The sequence below is a fragment of the Crocuta crocuta genome, unplaced genomic scaffold, assembly GCF_008692635.1.
Source record: "Crocuta crocuta isolate KB4526 unplaced genomic scaffold, BGI_CrCroc_1.0 scaffold125, whole genome shotgun sequence".
NCBI lineage: Eukaryota > Metazoa > Chordata > Mammalia > Carnivora > Hyaenidae > Crocuta > Crocuta crocuta.
Genome location: NW_027531143.1, coordinates 8586836 through 8594995, shown reverse-complemented (window position 1 = coordinate 8594995; position 8160 = coordinate 8586836).

The following is an 8160-nucleotide window of genomic DNA, read 5'->3' as shown; positions in this document are numbered from 1 at the left end:
GTTCCATGGGCAAGTCACTCCTGGACAGGCTCTGGAGTCTGAAGCCCCGGGCAGAACTTGACTCTACCCCTGCAGAATCTTGGACAGGACAGACTACCTCTGAAAGCTTTGGATCTCTCATGGGTTAGAGCAGAATAGTAATGTCAGCCTCCTAGGTTTGTGAGGATAAAATAATATAAAGAGCTCCTCAGAGCAGCCAGCACCTACTAAGTATTCTGGAAGCGACAGGTTTTCTTGTTATCCCCTCTTGGCTGTCCCTTACCCTCCTACCCACCACCTCAATAGACCATCAGGTACCTTATAACACGTTTCTCTGGTTCATGAATGTGCAACCCAGACAATGGCATTTGCCTGGTGAATTCCTCGCCCCTTCAGCCACTGAGTGCTGGATGTCCTATAGGAACAGGAGCAAATCACGGCACAACCCCAACGGACTAGTTGCTTGAGATGTTTTGGTCACTGTGGCAGCAGCATTTGTCAGGAAAAAAAAAAAAAAAAAGCCTTAAAAAAGCCGGGGCTCTGGGGAGAAGAGGGAATCTGAGGGAAAGCGGGAACCTCAGACCTACCACCTTTCCCTGAATCACTACAGCGGATGCCTCCAAACCCAGTGGGTCCCCTGGCAGTCACCACCGGTAGGTGGCTTCCCCAGCACACTAGCAGCCAGGTGCCACACTAGGTAGAGTAAAAGGAAAAACAAGTCCCGGATTCACTCGACTCTCCCTTCCCAGCCAGTCACCTAGGGCATGTTGCTGTCTTCTGGGAGGGTGGAGGCTTTCATTTGTAAAATGCGGCTAATTCCAGCTAATTCCACCGTGCCGGGGAGGCTGTGCGGAGGATGGAATGGAAAGCCTGGGAGTGCAGAGGGAGGGCTGGGTGGTCCCCGAGTCCCTCACCCCCACCCCCAGTCACACATGGTCCTGTGGGGAGGGTCTTAGGGACACGTCCTGGCATGGTCGCCAGAGCTGGTCTGAGTTCCAGGGTCCCCACGTGGGTCAGTGGGCAGCGGCGGGAGATCCTGGGTGGGGACTGGCGCTCACGCTTTGAGCAGTGGCCATTGTCCTGCAGGGCCGAGGGCCCAAGGATCACCGAATTGGGCCCTTGCTTACTCACAAGTATTGCAACCCAATTTCTGTTCTAAATGCTTTACAAAGCAAAGAGAAGAAAAGATTCAAAGAAAAGAACGTGTGTGGGTTTGTATTTGTTACTGTGAGATTGAGTTCAACTGTATACTGATGGAAGTTTTTGTTGTTGTTGTTTGGGGGGTTATTTGGTGTTTCGTTTAAAAACTTTTCAGGCTGTTACTGCAGTGGATAAAGATTACACCATGTTTGTGTTGCAGTGTTGCTATGGAAGAGCATATGGTTTTATTTGGTGGAAATGTGCAAAGAAATCGGAGGAAGTCATATGCATGCATGGCAAACAAACCTGAAGTTTCAGAAAACAGGCCTCCAAACAAATACTGGAATGAAGGAGGGCTCTTGACAATAACTTAAAATCTGAGATACTGGTGAATGAGTGCGGTTCCACCTGCTTGGGCCGTAACCCAGGAAGCAAGGGGAAGAGTCAGACAGCCGAAAGTTTAATCCAATCTGCCACTTACTTGGCAGGTGACTTTGGGCAAGTTACTGGGCCATAACTGACCCTGTTTTCTTCCCTCTCTCTGAAACAGAGAACATTACTCTTACTGTGCATTGCTCTTGGTGAGAGACAAGATAACAGGTCACAAGTACCGTACATAGTAACTGCTCAGTAAACGGTAGCCATCATTAGGGAGTGGTGAGGCAGTCCCATTTATGCCCCAAGGATATGGGCTCAGTCATCAAGCTGTCTTTCGGGCTTTTAAGTTTGGAGCACTTCAGGGAAGTCAGGGGTGTTCTGTGTTTGTGAAACTTGGTTTTGTGTACATTCATCGTCAGACTGGACAATTATAAAAAGTGTATATCTCCGCTGTCAAGGGAATAGAAGGGCCACTCCCTGCAAGCAGTAAGGTCTTGCTGAGTCACAGCAAGTTGGTGACACTGTCAGGTGGAACAGTGCAGCCCTCTCAGTATTTGGTTCTGAACACCCCCCATCCCCCGGCTTCTGGTCAGCATAGGCCAAAGCACCTCTGAGAGCACAAAAGCCCATCTAAGTGCTCACACCTGCTACCTACTCTGAATGAACACTTTTGGAGGGCTGGATAATTATAACTGTAAGGTTTTAAACTCTTCATTGGAATATTCAAGTTTAGTTCATGTAGATCAAAATCTGCCAGGAAATGCTCTGCATCCACTTCGCATATGGCCTGCATTTTGAAAGATGCACAGACCTGACGACAGGCTGTCGGCCTCACCAGACCCCCAACCCCTTTCTCCAGTACACACACTAGAGGTCGGCAGAACACACTGACAACCTGTGCTAACCTTTATCAAGTTACAGCATCTAACTGGGCCTCTGTTTTCTGATCTGGAAAATGAAGATTCTGGATTAGATGATTTCCGAAGTCCTTCTAGACCTAAATGGCTATAACAGTGTATCAGTCATCTGTCTTGAATAGATTACAAGAGGTTTCTTTCAGCATTCTAGACTGCTGATGTTTTAACCTACATTAGGAAACAATGAGAAAAAGTCTGTATCCTCCCTCAGCCTAAGTGTTCTAGTTTCTCTGAGCTCCTTGAAGGGCCTTCAGAAAGAAGTATCTAAAGTGTAGTCACTCACCCATGTTTTTCATGGGCACGGGACCTTGCCCCAAGCTGGGGACTCCAACATTGGGCAAACTGTTCCTCACGCTGTCAGGACATGCATGGGGCTCATTGAATGGGCTTTTGTCTTTGCCTCTTTCTTAACACCTTCATTATGACTGAAGTCACTTTTTAAAAACTAATAAATAGTGGAAAAGGGGAGGGGGGCCTAACCAATTTTGTTTTTAAACTACATGCCATAAAACTTTGTCATCATTCTGTGTATAATTCAGTTGAAGTGTTTTTTTCTAATAAAATTAAGGGGCATATGTTCACTCATTCAGTGTGCATAATAGAATGGTCAAGGTGGGTGGAGAGACAAGAAGTGTGTAAATCTCTTTTTATATATGTATTATAGCTCGAATCCTAAATGTGAAAAAAATGCCACAAATGGCTACTGATGTCAGTCACCTCATTGGTACAGTAAATATTGCCTCTCACATTAAAGACATTAGCGTGTTTAGCGGGTTAATGATATTAAACATGTGTCTAATGGTAGGATTACTAATGACTCTCAAAGCTCATACCTTTTCCCCTTCTTTCTGACCCCCAACTGTTTTGGTCCTGGGTTACACATTGGCTGTAGTCAGGGAAGTGAAAGTCAGTTCACCGGTTCTGCTCCCGACTGTGTCATTAACCAGCTGTGTAACTTTGGACAAGCCTTTTACCCTATCTGGACCTAGGTTTCCTGACCTGAAAAGCAAAGGACTCAGTCTCGAGCCATCTCTAAGATAGCTTTCAGCTCAGACAGTCAAGGATGGTGCCATCCTCCAGCCTAGAGAGGTTAGCTGCTGCCAGCTGCTGTTGACTCTTGGAACTTCTGTTCCCCAGAAGCTGATTCCAGACTCTCCCGGCTCTAAAACTCCTTGGCTCTTGCACTCTGTACTGTTCTTTCTGGAATCAAGAGTGCAGCTTCTGCTCAGACTTGGATTCAAAACCCCAGGGTCGGTAAGAACCTCCTCCCATTTCAAGGTGAATTCAAGAACCGTAGTCCTTCCTGGGGTAGGTAGATCGTATTTCTTGTGTGTTTGCTCTGTCATCTCATGTTTGCTTATCTTCTGTGCAGTCATTCGGGGTGAACATTCCATGTTTTGCCCTCTTCAGATTCCAGCCAGTTGAGCTTGTAGGCCCCTATGAAAACTTTCCCTGTGGGCATTTCTCATCTCTATTCTCTTTTTTAGAGAAGTTTCCAGGAAGGAATGTGGAATACAGCCAGACAGAGTGGTAGGTAGTTATTCGGGAGTGGCCTCCACAGGCTCCTGGGCCAGAGAAACAGCAGCTCCTGGTGACATAGATTAAAAGTTGGCTCCGGCCCTGGTGGACCCTCCTCTATCCAAAACTAGCTGCAGGACTGTGTGGTCCTCCTCTGTACCTTTCCCTTTTGTCTGCAATGGGTATACAACACCTTCCAGTAAGTACCAGACTGAAAGGTCACTAGAAAGTAACATGCTTTATCCAGGACTCTTACTCATCAAAGAAAATCTTTGTAAAGCGTTTGAATGGAATATTCTTTCTGGACTTGGGATAAGTTTTATTTTCAACTTCTCCCATAAGCTCTTTACTCTTTTATATGCTTATTCTCTCTTTCTTTTTCTCCCCTTCTACATTCTAAGTGAAAGCCAGGGGATGATTTCTGGATTATCTTGAGTTTTGAGTACATTTTTGCTCCTAAAATAACTAAATGAGATCAGGATAACCCTGAAGCCACTAATTGGTTACAGGTTGTCAGGTAGAGACGAGCTCTTTGGGGGCCCATGCAGGGAAGCCTTCCAGGAGAAGGCGCTTGTGGGGAGAAGGAACACAATGGGCCAAAGCGAGAAGCATGGTATCATTGTGGTAAAGCAGAATCTGCCATAGGGCACGTCCTTTGCCTCCCCCTCTTCTGCTGGACCCAGTGCAGGCAGCATGTGGTGCTTGGGAAAGGCCTTTCTGGAAGGGCGAACCACAAGAATGCAGTCCTGCGTGTTGCCTCCTGAGCCACTCAGGGCAGTGATGATTGGCCCCACACGAATGTGCCGATTGGTTCTGCTGCTTAACAGCTCATATCTGGAAATAGATACTTGTGTCATTGCCAGCCTAAAGATGGGGGAGGTTGTGGACTGATATGACAGTTAGGGATTTCACATTCATAAGTGGGCAACCCATGCTGAGCAGTGCGTCCAACTTTGCCCCATTGGTACCTTGCTCCTACCTTGTATGTGACATTTCCTTTCCCAGACTGGTCTTTTGCCCTGAATCATAGGGCATAAGAGAGCAAACAAACAGCTGGAATACATTAACTACATCTCTTTTCTTAGGCCCTTTGCTGATATTAGTTAAAGCTGCTTAGCTCTTTACTTGGAAGTAGTTTAGACTTCACTTTAAAAGTAACATTTGCAAAGGGAATGCAAACCAGTGCTTGGTCATGATTCCTCATGTTCGGGGAATTCAAGATTTGAGTTCTTGGCTGAGTGAAGGAGGCCTCAATAAGCATGTCTTATCGAGCTGTGGCTGCAGAGATGCTGATCCGAGAGCAGGGCTGCCGGGCCTTTCTCCCCTCTCCTCACTCCAGTGCAGCTTTCTGCACAGACCTTGACACGGGGCTGCTGGTTTTTATCACTTCTTCAGCTGGAGGTGAATTTTGGCTAGCTGCGTACTCTTTAAGGCATTTACAAAGCCACTGAGAGGAATTCAAGGGTCGTAAGGGCGAGCTGGAGAGACTGTGCATACCACACGTGAGACCTCCAGCCAGCAGGGATGGTCTCGGCCGCAGCGGCAGGCCCTTAATTCATTCAAGGATGTTCCATATCAACTGCAGTTCAGTGACGTGGGTGAGTCTCACCAGCTTAACAGGCGTGGGATGAGCCAGATGCAAGAGCATGTGCAGTCGGACGCTTTTCATAAACACTCCGTAAACAGACGAACCTAATCTAGTCTGTTCAGAACCCAGAAGAATGGTTACCCTTGGTGAGGGGATGGGGAATGTCTGGAGAGGAGTCAGAGAAGGGCTCCCAGGAACTGGTAATGTTCCATTTCTTCATCAGGGAGCTGGTTATCCAGGTGTGTTCAGTTTGTGAAAATTTATCAGCTGTGAGCTTACAGTATATACACTTTTGTGTATGCATGCTATATTTCAATAAACAGAATTTACTAGGAGGCAGGTTTGTGTATAATGATGTGGAACTATCTCTAAGGTATATAATTCAGTGGGAAATACGCAAAACAGAGCAACATGTAAAAGATGCTGTTCGTGGTGTCCACAATGCATGTAGGCAAAATTGTATATGGAAGTTGCCCTGTGGTACCTGGAGATAGAGGTAGGAAGAGAACTTGCTTTTCATTCCATGTTTTTGTGCGTTTTGAATTTGTATCATGTGTGTGAATATAACATTAAAATTAAGTATAAAGTTGCTCATTAAAATGTTAATTAAAGAAGACAGTATACCAAGTGAATATGCTGAGTAAGTGAAGTAACAGGACACATACTGTATGATTTCACTGATCTGAGGAACTTTAGGGTTAGTCCAATTCATAGAGACAGAAAATAGAATGGTGGTGCCAGGGGCTGGAAGGGGAGGGGGTGGAGTTTCTGTGTAATGGGTACCGAGTTTCAGTTTGGGACGATGAAAAAAGTTCTAGAGATGAGGGGTAGTGGTGGTTGCACAGGAAAGTGCAACTGAACCTAATGCCACTGAATTCTATGCTTAAAAATGACTGGGGGCACTTGGGTGGCTCAGTCGGTTAAGCGTCTGACTGTGGGTTTTGGCTCAGGTCATGATCTTATGGTTCGTGAGACTGAGCCTCAGGTTGGGCTCTGTGCTGTCCATGTGGAACCTGCTTGAGATTCTCTCTCTCTCCCTCTCGCTCTCTGCCCCTCCCCCACTCATGCGTGCACGCGAGTGCGCTCTCTTTCCCTCTCACTTTCAAAATAAATAAATAGACCTTTTAAAAACGACTGACATGGTAACTTTTATGTTGTGTATATTAAAAATTAAAAATATAGGGGTACCCGGGTGGCTTAGTCGGTTAAGCGTCCGACTTTCGCTTAGGTCATGATCTCGCGGTTCGTGGGTTCGAGCCCCGTGTCGTGCTCTGTGCTGACTGCCAGCTCAGAGCCTGGAGCCTGTTTCAGGGTCTGTGTCTCCCTCTCTCTCTGACCCTCCCCTGCTCACGCTCTCTCTCTCTCTCTCTCTCTCTCTCTCTCTCTCCTAGAAATAAAAAAAAAAATTAAAAATATATTCATTAAGGTTAAACAGTCATTTTTGAATGAAGGTAAATTTATATGTGCTGACTCTGTCATTTGCAAGGTGTGTGACCTTAAGAAGGTACCTCCCTGTGGCTCCATCTCTTAGTTTCCTGTTCTAAGATAGTATTAGTACCTATCTTATGGGGTTGTTATAAGAACCTAATGGGGGCACCTGGGTGCCTCAGTCAGTTAAACACCTGACTTCAGCTCAGGTCATGATCTCATGGTTCATGGGTTTAATCCCCTCATCGGGCTCCGTGCTAACAGCTTGGAGCCTGGAGCCTGCTTCAGATTCTGTGTCTCCCCTCCCTGCCCCTCCTCACCCTCCCCAGTTACATTCTGTCTCTCTCTCTCTCTCTCTCTCAAAAATAAACACTAAAAAATTTTTTTAAAAAAAGAACCTAATGAAAGAATACACGTAAAAAGCTTAGAATAGTTCTTGCGACATAAGTGCTTAAGAAACATTTATTATTATTATTATTATTATTACCATTTTTGGCAGAATTCTTTGTGTAATACCTACCATCCCATTTATACTTTGGGGAATAATTGTACGTGTGCACCTAATGTGTGCATGCTTGCATCCATCATAGATCTATCAGATACGTTCATTGTGCTAAGGGTTGGGTAGACAGTGGTGAGCATGGACTGGAAGGGTAGGATGGTGGTGGTGACAGGATTCCTGTTTAGTTAACTAGAGAGGTCACAGAAAATCTCTGGGTAGGTGACAATTCTGAGTAGATATTAGCAGAGTACTGAAAGAGCCAGCGTTGCAAAGACTAGAAGAGCTTAACTGACAAAGGGGAAGTAGAATATTATGAGTTCCCAAATTTGAAGGCCTCCTCTTGTGGGTGTATAAGGAGGAGAATAGTGTGAGAGGAGATTGGAATGCACATAGAAAGTTCTAGAAAAATGGGGAATAAACTGTTAAGACTGGTTTCTGCTGAGGAGTGGGTCTCAGGAAGGTATGGGGAGGAGGGTGTGGAGTGGAGAAAAGGAATTGTACTTTTCACCTCATTTCCTTCTACCGTGAATTATTTGCCATAAGCATGTATTTTATTATTTTTTTTAAAGCTGGTTAATAAAAAATTAAGAAATTTTAATGATTAATAGTAAGGAATCTAATAACCTTTCTTCTTTCAAGAATCACCTCGTCTCAACTCTCCAGTTTCTTTTCATGAAATGAGAGAGTCATGTAATTTATATCTGCTCATT